The 21323-nt window shown below is 33.9% G+C and overlaps 1 protein-coding gene across 10 annotated transcripts in view; it reads left to right on the plus strand.

Moving 5' to 3' along the window:
• The window catches only part of ZBTB20 (zinc finger and BTB domain containing 20), a 726721-nt gene that overhangs the window by 77745 nt on the left and 627653 nt on the right, over positions 1-21323 (plus strand). For 2 of the 10 annotated variants that reach the window (XM_081138868.1, XM_081138874.1), the window contains exon 3: positions 2381-2482. The exons of the other annotated variants lie outside the window; for them this stretch is intronic. The gene's annotated coding sequence lies outside the window, so the exon portion shown is untranslated. The remainder of the gene's footprint in view (positions 1-2380; positions 2483-21323) is intronic. 10 annotated transcript variants of the gene reach the window in all.

Genomic DNA, 21323 nt, shown 5'->3' on the forward strand with positions numbered 1-21323 from the left:
TTGGTAACTACTGGTGTAAATGATATGCCATAAAGTTGAGAAGGAAGGATTTCGCTATGAAAGTTAGATAGCTGTATGATTTAGTTATCTGGATATAAGCTGGGTATCCCCTGAATACTCTCATTGGAGAAGGTTATTTATAGTTCTTTGTATCTTTTTTATAATTTTGAAGAGAAGACACTTTAAGAAACAGAATGGCAATATGTAATACATATTCTGTACATTAGTTTTAAGAAATCTTAGCGCCCTGGCTGGTGTTGCTTAGTGATTAGAGCATCTTCCCTGGACACCAAGGGTCACGGGTTCCATTCCCAGTTAAGGCACCTACCTGGATTTCTGGCTTGATCCCTGTCCTGGTTGGGGCACCTGCAGAAAGCAACCAATCGATGTGTTTTTCTTACATCGATGTTCCTCTCTTTCTCTCTCTCTCTACCCCCTCCCTCCCTCCTCTCCACTCTCTCTAAAAATCAATGGAAAAAATACCATCAGGTGAGGATTAACCAAAAATACCCCACCCGAAACCAAAAATCTTAGCAATAGAAGAGACATATTAGTTTTTCAAGGATATATGTGTATCATTGTAGATGATTCTTTTCGTACTGTGTGATTATTTATTTATTTATTTATTTATTTATTTATTTGTTAATCTTCACCTGAGAATATTTTTCCATTGATTTTAGAGAGAGTAGAAGGGAGGAAGGGAAGGGAAGGGAAGGGAAGAGAGAGAGAGAGAGAGAGAGAGGGGCAGAGACAGGCAGAGAGAGAGAGAGAGAGCAAAAGAGAGAGAAAGCTTAAAAGTTTGTGGTAGTTAAAATTGCTTTGTGGCTGTGTATATTAGTGATAGCAAAAGAAAGCCAAAAAGCTGAGACTTACATTGTATGTGGCTCTGGTTTCAGGGAGCCTCTGGAATGTTTGTGTTATCAGGAAAACATGAACTACGTAAAAATTCTGACTTCTACAACTCTGACTTGAGGCTGAAAACCTTCAACATGATCTAGCATGAGAACTGGAGGCAGGTCCTAATAGTTCTTATAATTAGTTTCTACATTTTCCCAATGCCTATAAAGCATTATAAGATTATTGAGTGTGAAAAGGTGCTAAGAAAATTCAACAAGACTGTGTTACTTTTAGGAATAATTGTAGTGACAGTAATTCCTGTAGGGGTCAACCTGGGAGCCAATTCTAGTTTTTTATTTGTGTGGTTGGTTTGTTTTTGTTATTGTTTAAGTTTTGTGTAGATCAGAATGTCAAATCAACCAATTACGTATTATCCAACTATTTGTTGCTTGCAGATAAGGGATAACTTCAAATACTATTCCTGTTTTGGCAAATAAGTAATTTGTTAATTTGTGCTTGAGTTGTGTAGATTTAGCTTAGAGAGACTAAACACAGAACAGGAATAGTGTTCTAAGAGAACACTGAACTGGGAAAAGATTCGGGTTTGGGTTCTAAAGCGGCTACCAATTAACTGAAAAATCTGATGCTGCAATTAATATAATTTCTCAACCTAAATTCTTTATTTTTAAAATTAGGAGTTGAGTGAGAAATTCTCAAATTTGCTATGATTCCAGTTGTTGAACCTAAATTAACAAAGTTTAAAGAAGAGTTAAACTGTATGACTCTTACTGGTTATTTCAGCCTTTCCTTGGAAAAAAAGAACAACCTGTACTGAAAGTTGGAATAGTGTCTTTTATTGCTCATTATGAACAGATTATTTGATATCTTAATAAGAGATGTTTTCCTTCACAGCTATTTCTCTATAGTTTATTTTTTCATCAGTTTTTTTCTGTCTTGTATATGTAAAAAATGTATATTTCAATGCCTCATATGTTAAAATTGTGAATTTTTATTTTTTCAAAGCAGATACTGACTAATGGGAGACAGTTGGCTATGGTTGTTCCTGCAGAGTAAATAATTTAAACAATTGAACATGAAAGCCCAATTTAATTGAAATTATAATCATTAGTAGTTTTTGTGGTAGAGATGAAGATTTTTTGTGTGCTATAGTGCCAAATCAATCACAAACTACACCAAATAAAAACTTTGCAACATATTCTGATAACCATACATTTTATTAGAGTCAGTTTTCATACCTTTTTACATTTGTTTCTGTGAGTGTTACCATGTTGTATCTCCTAGAAGTTTGATTCAGAATATAAGTATGATGCACAGGGCATTGAGATAATTTAAGTAAAGAAAAAATTATTCTCAGCTTTCAATATTGAAATTCCTGAATTATAGAATGAATATATATTACAATGCAAGTTAGAATGAGATACAGTGAAATCTTATTAATAAATATGTTAATATAAGCATATTTAATTTACGTAAATTTAATCAAATGCATTAATTAAAAGAAAAATATATGATTATTGTGCAGGTACTCGATACATATTCCTGTGAAATGAGCTCTTGCTCATTAGTGGGCTCATCACTCTCAGAATGAGACAAGAGACATGGTTGAACCCTGCATCCTTCTCATGTGAGCATCTTCCCATTCTGAATTATTCTAATATTTGATGACACTTAAATAAATCCTGCATAGTCCCTGAAATCAATTCAACTACTTTCTATGGTGCTGAACTGAAAGGAAAACAAAAACAAACAAACAAGCAAAACAGCAGAAAAACAGTTCTACTGATGAAGGGAAAAAGGCTGGTTAGATTTATTGAGAGAGGTGTATAACCTCTAGTGTGCTCCATCTTTTAAAGCGGTAGCTCAAATGATTTAGAGTAGTATTTCTCTTGTTTGGATTCACATAAAAAAACACACATAGGTTTTGTTTCATACTTGTTTATCTGTATTCACAAAATTTATTTTAGGCAAAAATCACTATTTTTGAAAAGAGTGCCAAAGTGGCTACCCAGCTGGGAGAATGATGGGCACTGATTTCAGTATTTAGTGTGCTCTTTACTGTAGATTTTACTACAGTGTAATAAAAATTAAATAACTAATAAGATTAATTATAAATATTTTAAATTTAATTAAAAACCTGATTAAAAAATGAAACTTATTGTTAATAGTAACTAAAAACAATTTAAACACCAAAAGCTTACAGCGCTTGTTTTTCAGTGGTGGGATTCTGAAGTTATTTCTTCTGAAATTTCTACTTTAAAAAAAAAATAAAAAAATCTTTATTGATTTCAGAGAGAGGAAGGGAGAGGAAGAGAGAGAGAGATAGAAACATCAATGATGAGAGAGTCATTGATTGGCTGCCTCCTGCATGCCTCTCACTGGGGGTCAAGCCCACAATACTGGCATGTGCTCTAACTGGGAATTGACCAGGAATTCAACCTCGATCTCCTGGATCTTAGGTCAGTGCTCAGTTGCTAAGCCATGCCGGCCAGGCGAAATTTCTATGTTTTAAAAACCATTTTTAAAATTTCTTACTAAAGTATTTATAGTTTTCTAATAGAAAATAAAATATACTTCAAAAATTATAATAAAACTCTTAGAAATTTAAATTTATGAATTTCTAAATTGAATTAGGTTTTCTTTTGTTTGTTTGCTTGTATCAGATAATCAGTGGTAGAAATGAAAGCTTGACAGCTTTTTCCAAAGAGAAAGTTTGAATTTCTGTTACAAACTTTGCAGGAGGAAAGATGATGAATTCCCTTTTAATAATACAACCTAATTCTAATTTTATCTCTTTGACTTCATATTTCTTAAAAAAGTTTTTTGTTGTTGTTTATTGATTTTAGAGAGAGCAGGGAAGGGGGAGAGCAAGAGTGAGCGAGAGAGAGAGAAACATCAATTTGTTGTTCCAGTTATTTATGCATTCATTGGTTTGATTCTTGTATGTGTCCCGACCTTGACGTATTGGGACGACTCTCTAACCAACTGAGCTACCCCACCTGGGCTTTCATATTTCTTTAGTATACAAGACACTACTGTGGTCTAGGCACTTTCATCTTTAGAAAGCTTTGGTATTATTAAATTCTGATTAGGCCTCTTGCATTAAGATATTGCTAATTCTGAATTTGTGATAATTGGAAAAAGGACTTGCTGAAATTTCTTTTGAAAAAATGGGTTTGTGAAACACATTGAGATTATGACGAACATTACTAGAATAATTTTTAACCTCAGGAGAACAAATTATCTTTAAGATATTATTTTAGCAACATTAATTTCTATTCTAACAATTAAATAACAGCTCTTATTAGCCTATAAATTCAGTTAAGAAAAAAACCTTTAAATCTTTATCCTGGCCCCTACCAGCTTTAGCTCACTAGCTTTCAAACTCTTACCCATCCATCATATTTCAGCTTAAACATCATTCAAGGGCATCTTCTTGATCATATGTCACATTCCTTTCTCAAATCATATAATAAAATCTCTTTTTTCCCCTCTCCAAAACGTTCTTTCTGCTGATAATTATGTGATCAATTATATGATTATTGATTAATGTCTGGCTTCCACTGCACATTAGTTAAATGAAAACAGGGATTGTGTCTTTTTTCTTCTTACTGTCATTCTAGGTACTAACAATACCTAAAATATAATAGGATCATAATATTCACTGAATTAGTATCTTGTATTAAATGTTTTTGCTTCCATTTTTAATTATTCTGTCAGAATGACCGGTAAGACCATCCAAAGCCAATACTGATTGAAGTCATTTCAAACTAATAAATCCTTCCCAAGTAGTACTTTATTGTTTAAAATTAAATAATTGGGAGTGTGCTCCAAGACATGGAGCCTCTCTTCTGTGAAATAATATTGAGTAAACAGTTTGCATTATATTCTAAAATACTATACTGTATTTGGTTAATACCTACTATTTGTCTGGTTGTAGAGGCATATAGGAGGGATACTTAACCAAAGCCAGGGAAGCTTCCTATAGCACAGAAAAAGTGAGTAGGAATCAGCCAGAGGTAGAAGTCTTAAGGGTATTGTAAAAAGAGGAAACTGCTTGTCCTAAAGCCTGGAGATTTAAAAAAAAAAGTGTGTGACAGGTTCATGGGTGTGCAAATACTTAAATAAGCCTGGAGTGAAATTTGCAGGTAAGAGTGGATCTGTTAAAGGTGAAGTTGTACAGGTAAACTAGAATATGTGCAGATTATTATAAATGCCTTTTTAGATAATAATCTTGAATACATACTCTTTTGTAGATCATCTAAAAAGTACTGTTTTAAGGCAGAAGTATTTAAGATATGCTTAATTAAAATGTAAACAAAATGCAAAAATGGTCACATCTTTATAAACAAAAGACAAATCATTGGTTTCACTTTCTGTGTGTGTGAGAAAAGACTGATGGATGACCTTTCATAGCAATCCTTCATCCATAAGCTCTGTGAGAGTAGCACTTTGAGTTTGATTCATTTTGTGAAGCTCATGGTTGCTTTGAAATGTAAACAGTAATAATTATCTCCACATTTGTTTTAATTCAGCCAGATTATTTATCTTACCTGAAAAGAAAGACACTTTGGTTGGCATATTATTATAATTATCATCATGATTTACTAATATAAATCAGGATCCCAAGATCCTGACTTTGGCATAGGATTTAAACCCACAGTAAGTAGGCCAGCTTTGAGATGGTGTAGAAATAGCATGTTGCACAGGCTTGTGTGAGAACTTTTCTATCTTAGCCAAAATAATTCAGGAATAAAAGGCTAATTGCATTAAATAAAAATAGTAGATTTTTCTTGTGTGCGTAGATATACTTCAAGTAAAAAGATAATTGGTATTTGATATAGAAAAATTTATCAGCTATTGGTAATTAATAGTTTTGTTCGTTCCAACATCACTGAGAGGACAGTACCACAATTCCAGATAATTGCATAAGGAACGGGCTTTATAAACACTCAATTCCACCATGCATGAGGTACATTTATGTATGAGAGCAAGCTGTTTGCCATCAATTAAATCGTGATTTATTTGTGTTGAGTAAATTGTGACAAGATTCTGACATAGCTTCAGATTCTTTGTGTTTCTTGCAAAATAATAATTCCAACCATATACCAGAAAACACAGAATTTAATAACTAGAGAAATAAGTCAGAGTCTGTACTATTGAGTACATCTTCTTTCCTAAGGAAAATTTGGTTGCAGCATGTGTAGAGTAAGCAAACTCAGGCAGAAGAAGAGCAGGAGGTAGCTTCTCCATATCATATTTGTCCACCATACAAGCCTATAGAAGATCCATATTTAGGGCAAAAATGTCTGGTATCACCACAAGCAAAACCTCTTACACTGTTCCTTTAATGCATAGAAACAGTTATTACCACTTCAGGTACTGCAGTAGGAAAAAAAAAGAACAATCAATGAAAGATGACACCAAGGGAGAAAGAAAGTAACATTTGGCTTTGAAAGAACCTGCACTGCATATCATAATCTTCATTGCTTTTGGTTCTGTGGCCATACCCTCTTGGCCTCTCATTTTGCAATGTTTTTAGAAGTCATGTTACTATGACTGATGTGTGTGGCCATTAGAAGGTGGAAATTTACATAAGGATTTGTATCTTCATGTGCTGCACACATGCATGAGCTTGCTGTAAAAATAAAATGAACATTGAGAAAGAAAATCTACTGAAATTATACTTACAATGTGGTATTCTGGTTTGCTTGTTTGAGCTATTGCTCAAAAGAAGATCCTTTTCAGATGCCATCCAAACCATTTCATATCAAGGAAGCTCACTTAGGTACAGGCTAGACAGTCCATCTGAGTTTTATTCTTCAAGAGCTTCATTGGTTGCGATTATGGCTGGTGTTTTCTTTCACAATGATTCATAATAAGGTATTTGGATGAAGCATATTTTTCAGTCACAGATAAAGGCAAGGAGCATTGCTTATGATGTGCATGGGTTGCTATTCTTGAAAGTTGCTCAACTACTTAGAGTAGTTTTCTTATATGTAGTAAAAATCTGTCTTTGCTGCATCACCTATCTTAATTCAGACTTCTGTTTTTTGCCCTTTATAACAGTGTTTCTCTAATTTGTTACCTGTGGACCTGGCAGTTTATCAAGGGGATGTGAATTTTGGTAGTTTTAGAGAAAAAGAAGAAATGAAATAATTTTGTTCACATGTATTTTACAACGTAAGAAATATTTTCATAAACTTTTATACTTCAAGTTCACGTATATATTGCAAAAAGTTTATCTCAACCAATAATCAGCTGCTTGAATACAGTGTATGATATGTCTTTGGCTAATATGTCTTTCTATAACTTACATATTGTTTACATGCACTAAATTTTGCGTTGTTACTTTTCTTTATAGTCCTAATTCACAAAAATGTATTAGTAGTGAAAAATAGGTTCCTTGACTACAAAAGTATTAGTGAAAAATTTAAATGAAGTATTCACAATAATATTATAAACATAAGTAGTGAATATTCTGGAGCAATCTAGAACACATATTGAGTATATGCTGCGAAAAGTGAATATGCAGTTGTGACAATTTCATACAAGCATTAAAAGCACAAATAGAAAAGCCCAATGATGAATACCAGCAGTTCTGTTTCCTCTTAGTTCCTAGTGCTGTCTTTTCTCGAACTTTGTCAAATAATTAAAGGAAGCCATTGAAGCCTTCTTGTCATTTTCAGTACTTTCTGATACAAAATTTGATGACTTTTGTTGCCAAAAGTGAAAAGATCAAAACTACAAAGGCTTAATTCTGAGTTGTATTCCTCAAAGCAAAAACAGATACAAGTAATGCACAGGATTGTTTTAAAACGGATAAATCTACCTCAAAGTTAGTGACAAATAGGCTTAGAGATAAGGTACAAGAAACTGTTGATAAAATTTCTTTATCAAACTACATTGTTTGATTTTGGATTATATCAACACATTAATGCATTGTGGAAAAATAGATACCATCTAATATATGGGCTAGCAGATAATTAAATTTTAAGTTAGAAGGTCTAATTCAGCTCTTGGCATTTGTGCTGAGAATATCTGAGAGAGAAGTGCTTGATGACTTTTTGTTCTGCTTATCACTAAAAACACATACTCTACAATATAGATTTGTATTTGTTTGTTTTTAATAATTACTTTCTGAGCTGTGATGTTGACTAGAAAACTGTCATTTTTATAGTATGGAGAACCACCAGTCTTACCCATAGTGAGGTAGGGTTTTTCTATATGTGAATCAAAGTGGTTTCTCTTGAAAGACAATCCATAAACTACATTAGCTAGTATGAATGAGAGATGAGAGAAATAATGTATTTTCACAATACTTATAATGCCTATAAAAACTATTCCTGTAAGTGCAAGAAGTGCCAAGTTGTATATATCAGTTCTTAAATAGCCTTAACTTATTAATTTAAGGTCACATAATTTTTAGCTGAGATAAGAAAGCCATCGTTTTTTACAATACAAACCCTGTTGGCAAATGACTCCATGACCACTGAGAATATGACTCTTACCCAGCATTTGATATCTTCTTGTGTTTTGGGGGCAAGAGATCTACACTACATTTTTAATGTGCTAAAGCAGTGACTTTCAACTTTTTTCATCTCATGGCACATGTAAAGTAATGACTAAAACTCTGCCGAACACCAAAAAATATATATTTTGCCGATCTCACAATAAAAAAGGTATACTTTTGATTCATTCACACAGGACGGCTATTGTTGTATTGGCTGTTGTCATTTTTTAAAAATTTATTAATCTAAGGGAAAGAGGTCAGTACCCCTGACTAAATAGTCATGCATTACATGTTTTAAAAATTCTTGTTGCACATCAGTTGAAAATTGCAACGCTAAAGGATGGATTAAGAATTCATTCTTCTCAATATTACAAGTTGAAAGCTTCAGCTTTTGAGATTTGAGTAATTGTTGACTTATCAAACCGAAGTTCATAACCTCAGGTTTAATGGTTATTACAAATTATCCAGAACTACCCGACAGAGCCACCACTAACTTGCTATTAACCCCCAAAACCTATAACTATAAATAATAATTCTCTGACTAGTTGAAAAAAATTTAAAAACTTGTTTATAAAGTTACTTGTACAATGGTTTAAACAACTTGTCATTACGGCAGATAAAGATACCTTGATGAAAGATTGCAAAAGATACCATTTTTCCACCTGAAATTGGTGGTCTATATGTTTGTTCAACTCTCATCAAGAGACCTAGCAGATGTTAACAGTTTGAAAAACAGTTTCTTTAACATTTCTTGTAATAATGGATTGGTGGAGATCAACTCCTTTAGCTTTTTCTTGCCTGGGAGCTCTTTATTTGTTTTCCAATTCTAAATACCTTCCTGGGTAATTTGGTTGTAGGTCCTTGCTTTTCATCACTGAATATTTCATGCCAGTCTTTTCTGACATGCAAAGATTCTGTTGAGAAATCAGCTGACAGTCTTATGGGAGCTCCCTTGTAGGTAACTAACTGCTTTTTTCTTGCTGCTTTGAAGATTCACTCTTTGTCTTTAACTTTTGCGATTTTAATTATGATAGTTCTTGATGTGGGTCTTTGAGGTTCATCTTGTTTGGGATTGTCTTTGCTTATTGGACTTGTATGTCTATTTCCTTTGCCAGGGGAAGGGAGTTTTCAGTCATTCTTTCTTCAAATACTTCAAATAGGCTTTCACTTCCTTGCTTTTTTCTTCTCCTTCTGGATCCCCTATGATGTGAATGTTTGTATGCTTGCCTTATTTTAGCTGTTCTGATTCGGTGTTTTCCACTACCTTGTCTTCCAAATCGATAATTTATTCCTCTGCTTCATCTACTCTTAATCCCCTCTAATGTATTCTTTATTTCAGTTATTATTTTTAAATTTTTGACTGGTTCTCCTTTTTATGTCCCCCCCCTCCATTTTTATGTTTCCAATCTCTTTGTTAAAGTTCTCACCTACTTGTCCCCTAAATTCATTGAGCATTCTTATAATCAGTATTTTGAATTCTGCATCTGGTTGATTGCTTATCTATATTTTGTTTATTTTTTTTTCTGGGATTTTATTCTGTTCTTTATTTTGGGACACATTTATTTGTATGCTCTTTTTGGATGACTCCCTGTGTTTGTTTCTGTATATTTGGTAGATCTGCTACATCTCCTGGTCATGGCAGAGTAGCCTTATGTAGTAGTTGTCCTGTGGGGCTTTGTGGCACAGTCTTTGTGGTCATCTGAGCTAACTGCTCCGGGTGTGTACCTTGTGTGGGTTTTGTGTGCTCTCCTTGATTGCTGTTGGCCAATCAGTGGGAGGGATTGACCCTTAGGCTTATTGGCTGTGAGGAATGGTAGTGACTATAGCAGAGGAGCTATTATGAAGGGATTGGCCCCATGGAGAAGGATTCATGTTAGTGGGGCTTGGTGGCCTTCCATGTTCACCCTTGGGTGTGTTGTTTGTGGATGTGGTTGGGTGTTGCTCTGTTTGGTCTGAAACTTGTCACCATGTGTGTTGGTACTGGAGCCTCTGAGGAGGGGCTCTGGTGTAGGCCAAGGTCAGCTGTTGCCTGTGCCCAGCCTGGGGCCACCTGGTATGAGCTACAGAGTGATCTTCAGATGGTTGCCACTTGTGCTGAGCTTGGAGATGCCTGAGAGGCTAAGCTGCAAAGTGGGTGTTGCTGCCACATGTGCCAGGGTTGGGGCTGCTTAGCAAGAGGTGCTGGCATGCTGAGGCCAGATACTGCTTGTTTGGGTTTTGTGAGTCTTTGAGAGATTTTAGGACACTCCACAGTATAAGGCAAGACAAGCTGTTTGTATGGAAAAGCCAGTGGAAGCGGCTTGGGTGGATTCACAAGTTAGGTAGGATGGCATCTCAAGGAATCAGAGTGGGGTGAATGGCGTTAGCCAGATTGATGGAAACTGAGACTTGGTGACCACCTGATCCTATAGATGGGCGGAGTGCTCAATAAAGGAACAGGGGCCTCTGCCAGCACTTCTCTCTGAGAGAAAGCTGCCCCACTAGCCCTTGCCCCAAAGCCAGGCAATTTAGTTCCTCCCATATGTGTCTGGTGCTTTTTAAGCTGATGCTGGAGCTCAGAATGAGTGAGTCTGTCAGCAAGTTAATTCATGCATGAGTCCCTTTAAGAGGAACCTTTGGGACTCTAGCAGCTGTCTGTCTCACTCACCCACAATCCCTGCTGGTTTTCACAGCCAGAAGTTATGGAGACTTCTCTTCCCAGCACTGGGCTGGGGACACTTATATGGGACTGGGACCCCTTGTTTCTAAGAGGGACCTCCACAGCTTATATCCCTCCTGTTTCTGAACTGCTACACTGGATGTGGGACCAGCCTGTTCCACATCTCCAACCCTCCTGCAAGTCTCAACATATATTCTTCTGTATATCCTTAGTTATAGGACTTCAGTTTAGCTAGTCTTCAGGCGGTTTTCTATGATGGTTGTTCTGTAGATTAGTTGTAATTTTGGTGTGGTTGTGGAGGAGGAAAGCGCAGTATTTATCTGCTCTGCCATTTTGACTGGAAGTCTTGGAGCTCTGGCATTGGTATGTTTAAAAAGGTTACAAGTGATTCTTATGGTTAGTCAAGATTGGAAATCACTGACATAGATAATGACCAAAGTAATTTCATTTTTTTGCACAATTTTAACATATACTCACTAAAGTCCACAAACCAACATCCTTGTTTTAGCTGTCTTAAAAATATACTTAAAATTTTAAAAAAATGTCTTTTAGATTAACTAGGTAATAGGACTGAGCCACATTAGGCTTTTTTAAATTTAAGGTCTGAAACTTAGAGATAAGCATGTGTGATACCAAGAAATTAAATGACTGTTTGCCTCTACAAATCAAAACCAGATTTATGGTTTAAATGATTTTTTTTCCTCTCACTGAGGAATAAAAGAGGGTGAACCTAGGCTGGCTGGCAGCAACATGCTAATGTTTAGTTTTATATGATTTGAAACCTTTTGGAGATTAAATCCTGAAAATAGGGCTTATAAATTCAAGAAAGTAGAAGTAATAGAGGAGGAATAAAGAGAAAAATAAAATGTAAAGTAAGACAATATCTCTAAACTACTCCAGTGTAGTTGACCTCTTCTTTTCTGGTTTGAACTACATTCTTATAATTCATTTAACAATGTTACACATTCTTTCAAAGAATATGTTTTCAGAGTTAAAATATTTGTTTTTAAATTTACTGCATATGAAATGTGCTGATTCCTTCTGATATCATGGAGAATTTATGTCAATATTTGAAACATTGTCAACATGAGACTTTATGGGTAGAGAACATTTTCAGGGTAAGGCAAGAAAAATGATGTATATTTTCAGAAAGATGCAGATAGAAACTGGGAAAACCAGAATTTCAGATAAAAGTTCGTGAAAAATTTTCAAATGACATATATCAATGAATTATTTTCTCCCTTTGTGTTAAAATTTAAAATTAGATTTAACTTTGGATTACAACTCTTACCGATCAAAGATGTTAGTTTCTAATGTTGTTTGTATAACTTTGGTTGCAAAAATGGAGTATGATGATAAAGTATGGGAAAGATGTAGCTTCTTGTTATAGATCTCATGGACATTTTTCAAATTTTCAAAAAAAAAAAAAAAGTTACCTCTCTATTAGAATAAACTCTCTGGAAAAAGAAAAACTATTTATTCTTTTAATCTAGGAAGACTTATTATAGCTTCTTTTCCTTAGGAAATATAGAGAGACTTCCAATAACTACTAAACAATTTCACTGTTAAGTCTTTAAACTTTTATGCCTAATTTTAAAGGTATGACGCAGGAAGTAGAACTGTCTACATAAGGAATGTTTAGTCACTTAAAATTTTTTGGTCCTAAATTACAAATAACTCCTCTTTTTTGCTAATTATCTTATCAACAAATGATCATCTCCAACCAAAAAAATGTAGATATTCTCTAATGTATGTTCCCTGGTGGCACTAAATATTGGTCATCATTTTCTGTGACATGCAAATCTTCCAAAATAATTCTCAGAAAAGCATGCAACCAATTCATAGTATTTGCATTCACTTTCTCTTCATTTCCCACAAAATTACATAGACTCATTCGGTTCTGTCATCTCCTTATCTTAACCTTGTCCTAGTTCTCAACTGTTTCCAGTTGTGAAATATGACAAAGGGAACCAAGGACTGGACTAGAGGTTTGGTTTTGGCACTATCATTTATTAATTGTAACATATGAACTGGGAAAGTAATTTAGTTTATATGAGCCTCAGGTTCATTTCTGGTAAAATGGGAATAGTAATGTTGGTTCATATAGTCATGGTGGGATCAAGGAAGAGAAAGGAGGTGCTGAGAATAAAAAGGCTTTAAAATTTTTATGTGGTATGGACATATATTATTATTATTATTTAAAAATAAATGGCGAGAAACAAAGGAGAAAATAAACAAATGGGACTACATCAAAATAAAAAGCTTCTGCATAGCAAAAGAAACCATCAACAAAATGAAAAAGGAGCCCACTGTATGGGAGGACATATTTACCAATGATACATCTAATAAAGGGTTAATATCCAAAATATATAAGGAACTCATACAATTTAACAAAAGGAAGACAGACATTCCAATTTAAAAATGGGCAAAGAACCTAAATAGACACTTCTCCATAGTGGACATACAGATGGCCAAAAGACATATGAAAAAATGCTCAAAGTCACTGGTCATCAGAGAGATGCAAATTAAAACCACAATGAGGTATTTCACACCTGCCAGAACGGCTACCATCAACAAATCAATGAACGACAGGTGCTGGCGAGAGTGTAGAAAAAAGGGCACCCTAGTTACACTGCTGGTGGGAATGCAGACTGGTGCAGTCACTATGGAAAGCAGTATGGAGTTTCCTCAAAGTATTAAAAATTGAACTGCCATCTGACCCAGTGATCCCACTTATAGGAATATATCCTAAGAAACAGAAAACACCAATTAGAAAGAACTTATGCACCCCTATGTTCATAGCAGCACAATTTGCAATAGCTAAGATCTGGAAACAGCCCAAATGCTCATCAGTAGATGAGTGGATAAAAAAACTGTGGTCCATTTATACCATGGAACACTGTGCAGCTGTAAAAAAGAAGGATCTCTTACCCTTTGGCCCAGCATGGATGCAACTGGAGAGTATTATGCTAAGTGAAATAAGCCAGTCAGAGAAAGACAAGCACCACATGATCTCACTCATATGTGGAATGTAATAAACAAAATAAACTGATGAACAAAATAGATCCAGAGACATAGAAGCATGGAGATTAATCAAAGGGCTTATATATTTATAAGCATAACCCATGGACACAGACATTGGTATGGGGAAGGCCTAGTTGGGGGGGGGGGTGGATGCGGGGTGGAGGGGATCAATGGGGGAAAAAGGGACATCTGTAATACTTTCAACAATAAAGATAAAATTAAAAAAAATAAAAAATAAAAAACCCACACAAATGGCAGCTTCTGCAAGAGAAATTGAAAAGCCCAGTGGACTCCAGGCTTCACTCTTGATTTGCTCTAAATACTTTTATTCTCTTGAGTTAACTGCCTTTTCCCCTGTTATGTACCAACATGGTCTTTAACTCTTGAAATACGGTTATTCCCTGTACAGCAGTCTACTTTGTACCAGTCAGTCCAAATAATGTTCACTCATTTAATGGAACTTCTGAATAAAGGAAAAAATACAGGCTCAGAAATAATAACTGATATTATAAAGAATTGGGTGCTCTGTGCTGCCATCTGGTGCCTATTAACTTACCCTTGCTGGTGCTAATAGTCGGAGGACTCAACCCCGCCCCGAAATAATATTTCAAAGCAAAAACTAATCTTTGAAAAAAAATTAATTTCTCAAAAAAAAAAAATTAAATTTTCAGACTGATGCTCATAAATTTTCTAAAATTCAAACCTGATCATGCCATCTTTCTACCTAGAAACATCTTCCCTTTGTGCTCAAGGTTAACCCAAATCCTTGATATTCTCCTAAGGTATTTAATCTTAAACTACTTCATCAATCCTTTTTTTTAAAATTCTCTCCTCACTCTATGTCATACATTTCAGCCTTGCCATGTATATATATAGTTTTGGCCATTTCACCTAAACACAACACTTACTTATATGCCTCAGAGAACATGACGCTTCCTCTGCCTAAAATGACATTCTCTCCCCCTTACTATCTAGTGACATCCTAGTCATCTTTTAAAACCCAGCTTAAATATCACCTCCTCTGTGAAGTCTTCCTTGACTCTCCTGGAAAAAGTAAACACCATTTAGTATGCTCCCAGAGCACATGCTTCTAGAATAAGACCCAGTACTTTAGCAAATGATTTTTGTGTGTGTCTACTTACCTTAATGGATTACTTAACAAGGCCCTAACTTGTTCTTTTTGTCTGCCACCTCAAAGTCTTTGGAACATATCAGGCTCTGAATAAATATGTGTTAAATGAATGACTGAATGATTCAGACATTTAACACTTTGTCAGGCCATGTGACTTGAAGTAAAAAACCCCAAAACCCCCCCAATTTTTGAAAAGCAGTCACCATTGTAGAAACTACTTATTAAATTGCCAAAAAACAACTTTTCATATTTTGCTATTCAAAATCAGATAATAGTAGACTGATAACTGCAGATTCCAGGCACTATCAGAAAAACATCCACATCTCAGCAGGATTAAATATTTTAGTTCTTAGCTTTGAGAAGAATCTTACAATCATATGGTAAATTTGCTCTTCAGAGTGAGTAATCTAGTCTAATTCTCCACATTTAAAATAAACACCTTCAGTCTCCTTATGCTCACTTATATCTTGGGTGAGATATCATATAATCTGTGAACAATTCTGATGTTAATATGCTCTTATTTACTCTGAGTGAAAATCTATATCTAGTATCCTCAATCCATTATTTTAGTATATCCCTTGAGACGATGCAGAGTAAATCTAGTAGGAAGTTTTCACAGTAAATCTAATTGGAAGGTTTCAGTCTTGAAACCTTTCCTCTCTAATTATTCCCCCAGCCCCATAAATAGTAACGTGAATACCCTTGATTCTTTCAACCATTCCTTGCCTGTTATGATTTCAGTCTTGTACCTTTCCTTGTCCCCTTTCTTAAAATGTTATAGTGATCCTGGGTCATTCTGTATCACAATATTGATCATGTCATCTGACCATTGCTGACGAGAGTGGGACTGTTATCTCCTTCATTCTGGATACTGTTATTCTGTTAGCACAGTTTAAGATTTAATCTGATTTCTTTTAATGTTCATATCACACAGTTGACTCAAGCTGACCTTACTGGAGATACTATCTCTTCCTTTCCAAGGATACAGTAACAGGTCACTGAGATATTACCTAATAATGATTTCAGAGAAGAAGCCTTTAATCTTAGTAGAGAGAGAGAATCCAAGAAAAGAAAGAACATTTTAAACAGAATGGTGAAAATTATGTGAATTAAATATAAACATGATACAATGACCAAAAGCCATTGAAAATGTTATGTTAAAATGCTAAACCTTTAGATTTTGCAGCTTTCATATTGCAGACATGTTACACAAATGTTGACAATATTACAGGTGTTAGAACTATAATAAAATATAAATTTCAATATTTTTAGCATTTCTCAAATATCATACAGTGTGTTATATTGTATTGTAATGTATTGTGTAGTTTATCCAAAACATTTATTTTTATGAAATTTGTCATTTCTTTAAGGTTGGATGCATTCTTTATATTTAGAGATAAACTTGTTTCAGGAAAATATACCTTAGGTTAGATTTTATAATAGAAATTCAAGAAAACATATGATTTACATAGCAAAAAAATATAAGAAAACTTCACTGGGATAAGTTTAGTTCATTGAACAATTAATGGATGTTATTTTCATTCCTTACTTTCTTGAATACTTAGTAATTTACTGAATTAGTACATGGAGTATACTTACTGATGTGACTGGTTGCATTTCCATCTACTTATTTGAGATTTTTAAACTTCTTATTTAGATTGTAAAACTTGTATAGACAAGTCAGTTTTCTTCTTGTGTTGTATTTGCTCTTATAGTGTTTTATGGTGTTATGTGCACAAGGAACAAGCTTTGTTATTGAAGATTGTTAGCTGGGTTTGTGAGTACCTCCAGTATGTAGGATGTATAGTACTAGCCTTGCTCTTAACAAATACATTTTGGATTAAATATGCACTAGTTAACCCACCTTAAAGCTTACATAAATTTTCCTTGTAAGTCTTTGAACCCGTGACATTTGTCATCATGCGTAGGCTTAGATGCTGGATTGGAAGTCTAACCCTGAAAAGATGCTTATTTCTTTTTGTACACTGACCGAAACTTGGTAATGCATGCCTTATGTAGGTAGTGGTGGCACCTATGTGAAACTTCAGTGTTCGAATATAGCTAAGTTTTCTATAGTTAGGATAGTGACTTAATTATTTAATTATGATTCTCAATTTGTGCTATTTAGAAATTAAGAGAGAGTTCTCTGTGTATTAAAATGACAATGTTTTCTAGTGGATTGATTGATTTATTTAATTTATCTTTATTGTTGAAAGTATTACAGATGTCCCCTTTTTTTCCCATTGATCCCCTCCACCCTGAATCCACCTCACCCCAGGCCAATGTCTGTGTCCTTAGGCTATGCATATAAGCATATAAGTTTTTTGATTAACCTCTATTTATTTAAAAACTAACATTCAAAGCCAGGTTTAAAGGAATAGCCACATCTAGGTATACAGTTATTTTCATTTGTTTGTTTTTAATTTATTTGAGAAAGAGAGAGAGAGGGGAGAGAAAAAGAGGGGGAAAAGAGAGAGAGGGAAAGAGATTGATTTGTTGTTCCACTTACTTATGCATTAGTTGGTTTATTCTTGTATGTGCCCTGACCGGGGATTGAACCCATAGCTCTGGCTTGTCGGGACAACTCTCTAACCAACTGAGCTATGTGGCCAGGGCACAGTTATGTGTTTTCTATACTAATAGTCTCTTATCAATCTCTGTTTAAACCCATCTCCTCCTCACACCAGACAGTCATTTAATATATTTGTATTTCTACTAACAGCCTACGAGCTTCTATGCAGCTTAGCTCCAGTAGTTCTTTAGATCACTTTAGCTTCAGGTATTCTCGCAAGAAGACTTTTATTTTAAATTACCAACTATGCCTCAGTTTTGAAAGTCCTATTTACCTAGTTAAAATCCTTGAGTTTGGAATCAGATAGATGTAGGTTTCACAATCACTCTTTTTGTGACTTTGGTTAGTATTCTTGAGCTCAAGATCTTTGTTTCTAAATAAATGAAACTTATGTTGTTAAGAGAAAAAATTATGATATTTTATAAAGAATGCTGCACATTGTGCTTGCCATTAGTAAGAACTCAGTAAAGAGTAATTATCATAACTGTATATCACTATCCAATAAAATTTCTCCGTGTTATCCATTTAAATCAGTAATTCCCCTGTCCCTTTAAGTTTGTTCTGAATGCAGTTCTAGTTTCACTGTAAAGTTCCTTCAGGGATGAAGCTGAATTTTATCTGGGATTGCTTTCTGTTAATCCTAGGGAGTGTTCTTAGTTTACTTTTTGCACATTTTTTGTAAGTTCTTTGAGGGCTTAGAGTTCTTCCAGAGGATTTTTTTTTTTTTTTCATTTTCTCGTCAAATTAGCAAAAGAAAATCATTACTATTTCTTCATACCAATGCTTACCAGGTAAGTTCTCCAAAAATTTATTTTTTGTTTTTGTTTTTTGTTTGGTGGGAAAAGGGCAAGTAAAAAGTTACAAAGTGTTACTACCAGTTTTCATTTTTAAAAATTGTGATAAAATACCCATAACATAGTTATCTTAATCATTTTTAAGAGACTCTCATATTGTGCAACCATCACCACCATTCATCTCCAGAACTCTTTTATTTTTGAAAAACTGAAACTCTATACTTATTAAGCAGCAACTCTATGAGTCCTCCAGCTTTCTTGTTTTTCAGGACTCTTTTAACTATTTGAGGTCCCTTGAGAGCCCATACGAATTTTAGGATAGGTTTTTCTAGTTTTGCAAAAACCATCATTGGGATTTTTATAGGGATTGCTTTAAATATATAGATCACATTGAAGAATATTGGCATCTTAACAATATTAAATTTTCCGGTCCATGAACATGGAACTCTTTCCATTTATTTATGTCTTCTTTATTTCTTTTGAAATGTTTTGTAGTTTTTATTGTACAAGTCTTTTACCTTCTTGGTTAAGTTAATTCCTAAGAATTTTATTCTTTTTTGATGTTTTTGTAAATGGAATTGTATTCTTAATTTATTTTTGGATTGTTCCTTCTTAGTGTATAGGAATAAAACTAATTTTTATGGTTGACTTTGTATGTTGCTACTTTGGTGAATTCATTTATTAGTTCTAACAGTTTTTGTGTGGAATCTTTAGGGTTTTCTATGTGTAAGATTATATCACCTGTGGACAGAGATAATTTTACTCTTTCCTTTCCAATTTTGATATTTAAATTTATTTTTCTTGCCTAATTGTGCTGGCAAGGACTTCCAGTACTCTGTTGAATAGGAGTGGCAAAAACTGACATCCTTGCTTGTTCCTACTCTTAGAGGAAAACTTCAAGTCTTTCAATATTATATTAACTGAGTTTTTCATTCATGGCTTTTATTATGTTGAATAAGTTCTATTCCAAATTTGTTGAGCTTTATTTATTTTTTTTAAATCATGAAAGGGTGTTGAATTTTATCAAATGCCTTTTTTACATCAACAGAGATGATCATGTGGTGTTTTTACCCCCTTCATTCTGTTAATGTGGTGTAGTACATCAATTATTTTCATACATGAACCATTCTGGCATTCCAGGAATATATCTCAACTTGGCCATGATGTGTAATCCTTTTAATATACTGCCAAATTCAGTTTGCTTGTCTTCTGTTGAGGAATTTTGCATCATTGCTCATAAAAGACATTAGTCTATAGTTTTCTTTTTTTGTAGTGTCATTGTCTGGCTTTGGTATTAGTAATGCTGGTGTCATAGAATGAATTGGGAGTGTTCCCTACTCTTCTGCCCTTTTGGAAAAGTTTGAGAAGGATTGATGTTAGTTTTTTAAATGTTTGGTTGAATTCACCAGTGAAGCCATCAGATCCAGGGATTTTCTTTGTTGGGAGATTTTTAATTAATGATTCAATGTTCTTAATAAATAATTATGGTTTCATCTTGGTAGGTTTTGTGTTTCTAGAAATTTGTCGATTTTATCTATGTTAATTTGTTGGCATACAATTGCTCATAGAACTGTGTTATAATTATTTTTATTTCTGTAGAATCAGTAGAAATGCCCCCACTTTGATGTCTGATTTTAGTAATTTGAGTCTTCTCTTCTTAGTCCATCTACCTAAAGATTTGTCAATTTTGTTGATTGTTTTGAAGAACCAACTTTTGGTTTTGTTGATTTTTCTCTATTATTTTTCCATTCTCTATTTTATTTCTAATCTTTATTACTTTCTTCTGCTAATTTTAGGTTTAATTTATTCTTCTATTTCTATCTTTACATTGTAAAGTTAGGTTGTTAATTTGAGAATTTTTGTGTGTAGTGTAAGTATTTGTAGCTATAAACTCTCAACTTTTGGTAAGTTATATTTTAATTTTCATTCATTTCTGAGTAATTTTTAGTTTCTCTGTGATTTCTTCTTTGATTCATTGGTTGTTTAACTGTGTTTTTTAACTTCCAAAAATTTGTGTGTTTTCCTATTTTCCTTATGTTGTTGATTTCTAACTTTATTGCGTTGTGGTCAGAAAAGATACCTTGTGTGATATTTATCTTTTTAAATATATTGAGAATTAATTTGTGGCCTAACAACTGGCCTATCCTGGAAAATATATCATGTGCCCTTGAGAAAAATTATAATCTGTTGTGGTTGAGTAGACTGATCTGTATATGTCCATTGCCCCATAATTGTTTTTGTATTACTAATAACAAGTGATTTTTATAGTTTTTTATGCTTTAAAAATCCCCATTTTTACCGTCAGGAAATATCTAAAATATTTTATGTAATTTGTTCTCTTTGTAGTGACTGTATAACTTATTCCCCCCTGCCTCTTCCCCCTCTTCGTATCTCCTATATCTATACCTTTCCCTTTCCCCATTACTCGGGTTTAAAAACATAGACCTATAAAATTATTTCTTCATAATATCCAATGATATTACTCATTTAAACAATAATTTACTGTGTGTTTACTGTCAAGGTCATTATATAGTAAGAACTCAATCTGCATCATATTATATAAAATGATACTGTCATATTGTCTTTTATTTCATCCTAAATATATACTGAATATATATGAATTTTAAAGGATTAGGACAATCAGACAGGCCCAAGAAATAATGATTCTCACCACTGATTAATTTATCTCATTTAAACATTTAATTTGAATTTTCCTACTTCTTTTGAAAGCTCATAGGAAGAAAATTTTGTTTGATAATATGACACTAACTTAT

Source organism: Miniopterus schreibersii (assembly GCF_964146895.1).
Source record: "Miniopterus schreibersii genome assembly, chromosome: 5".
Taxonomy (NCBI): domain Eukaryota; kingdom Metazoa; phylum Chordata; class Mammalia; order Chiroptera; family Miniopteridae; genus Miniopterus; species Miniopterus schreibersii.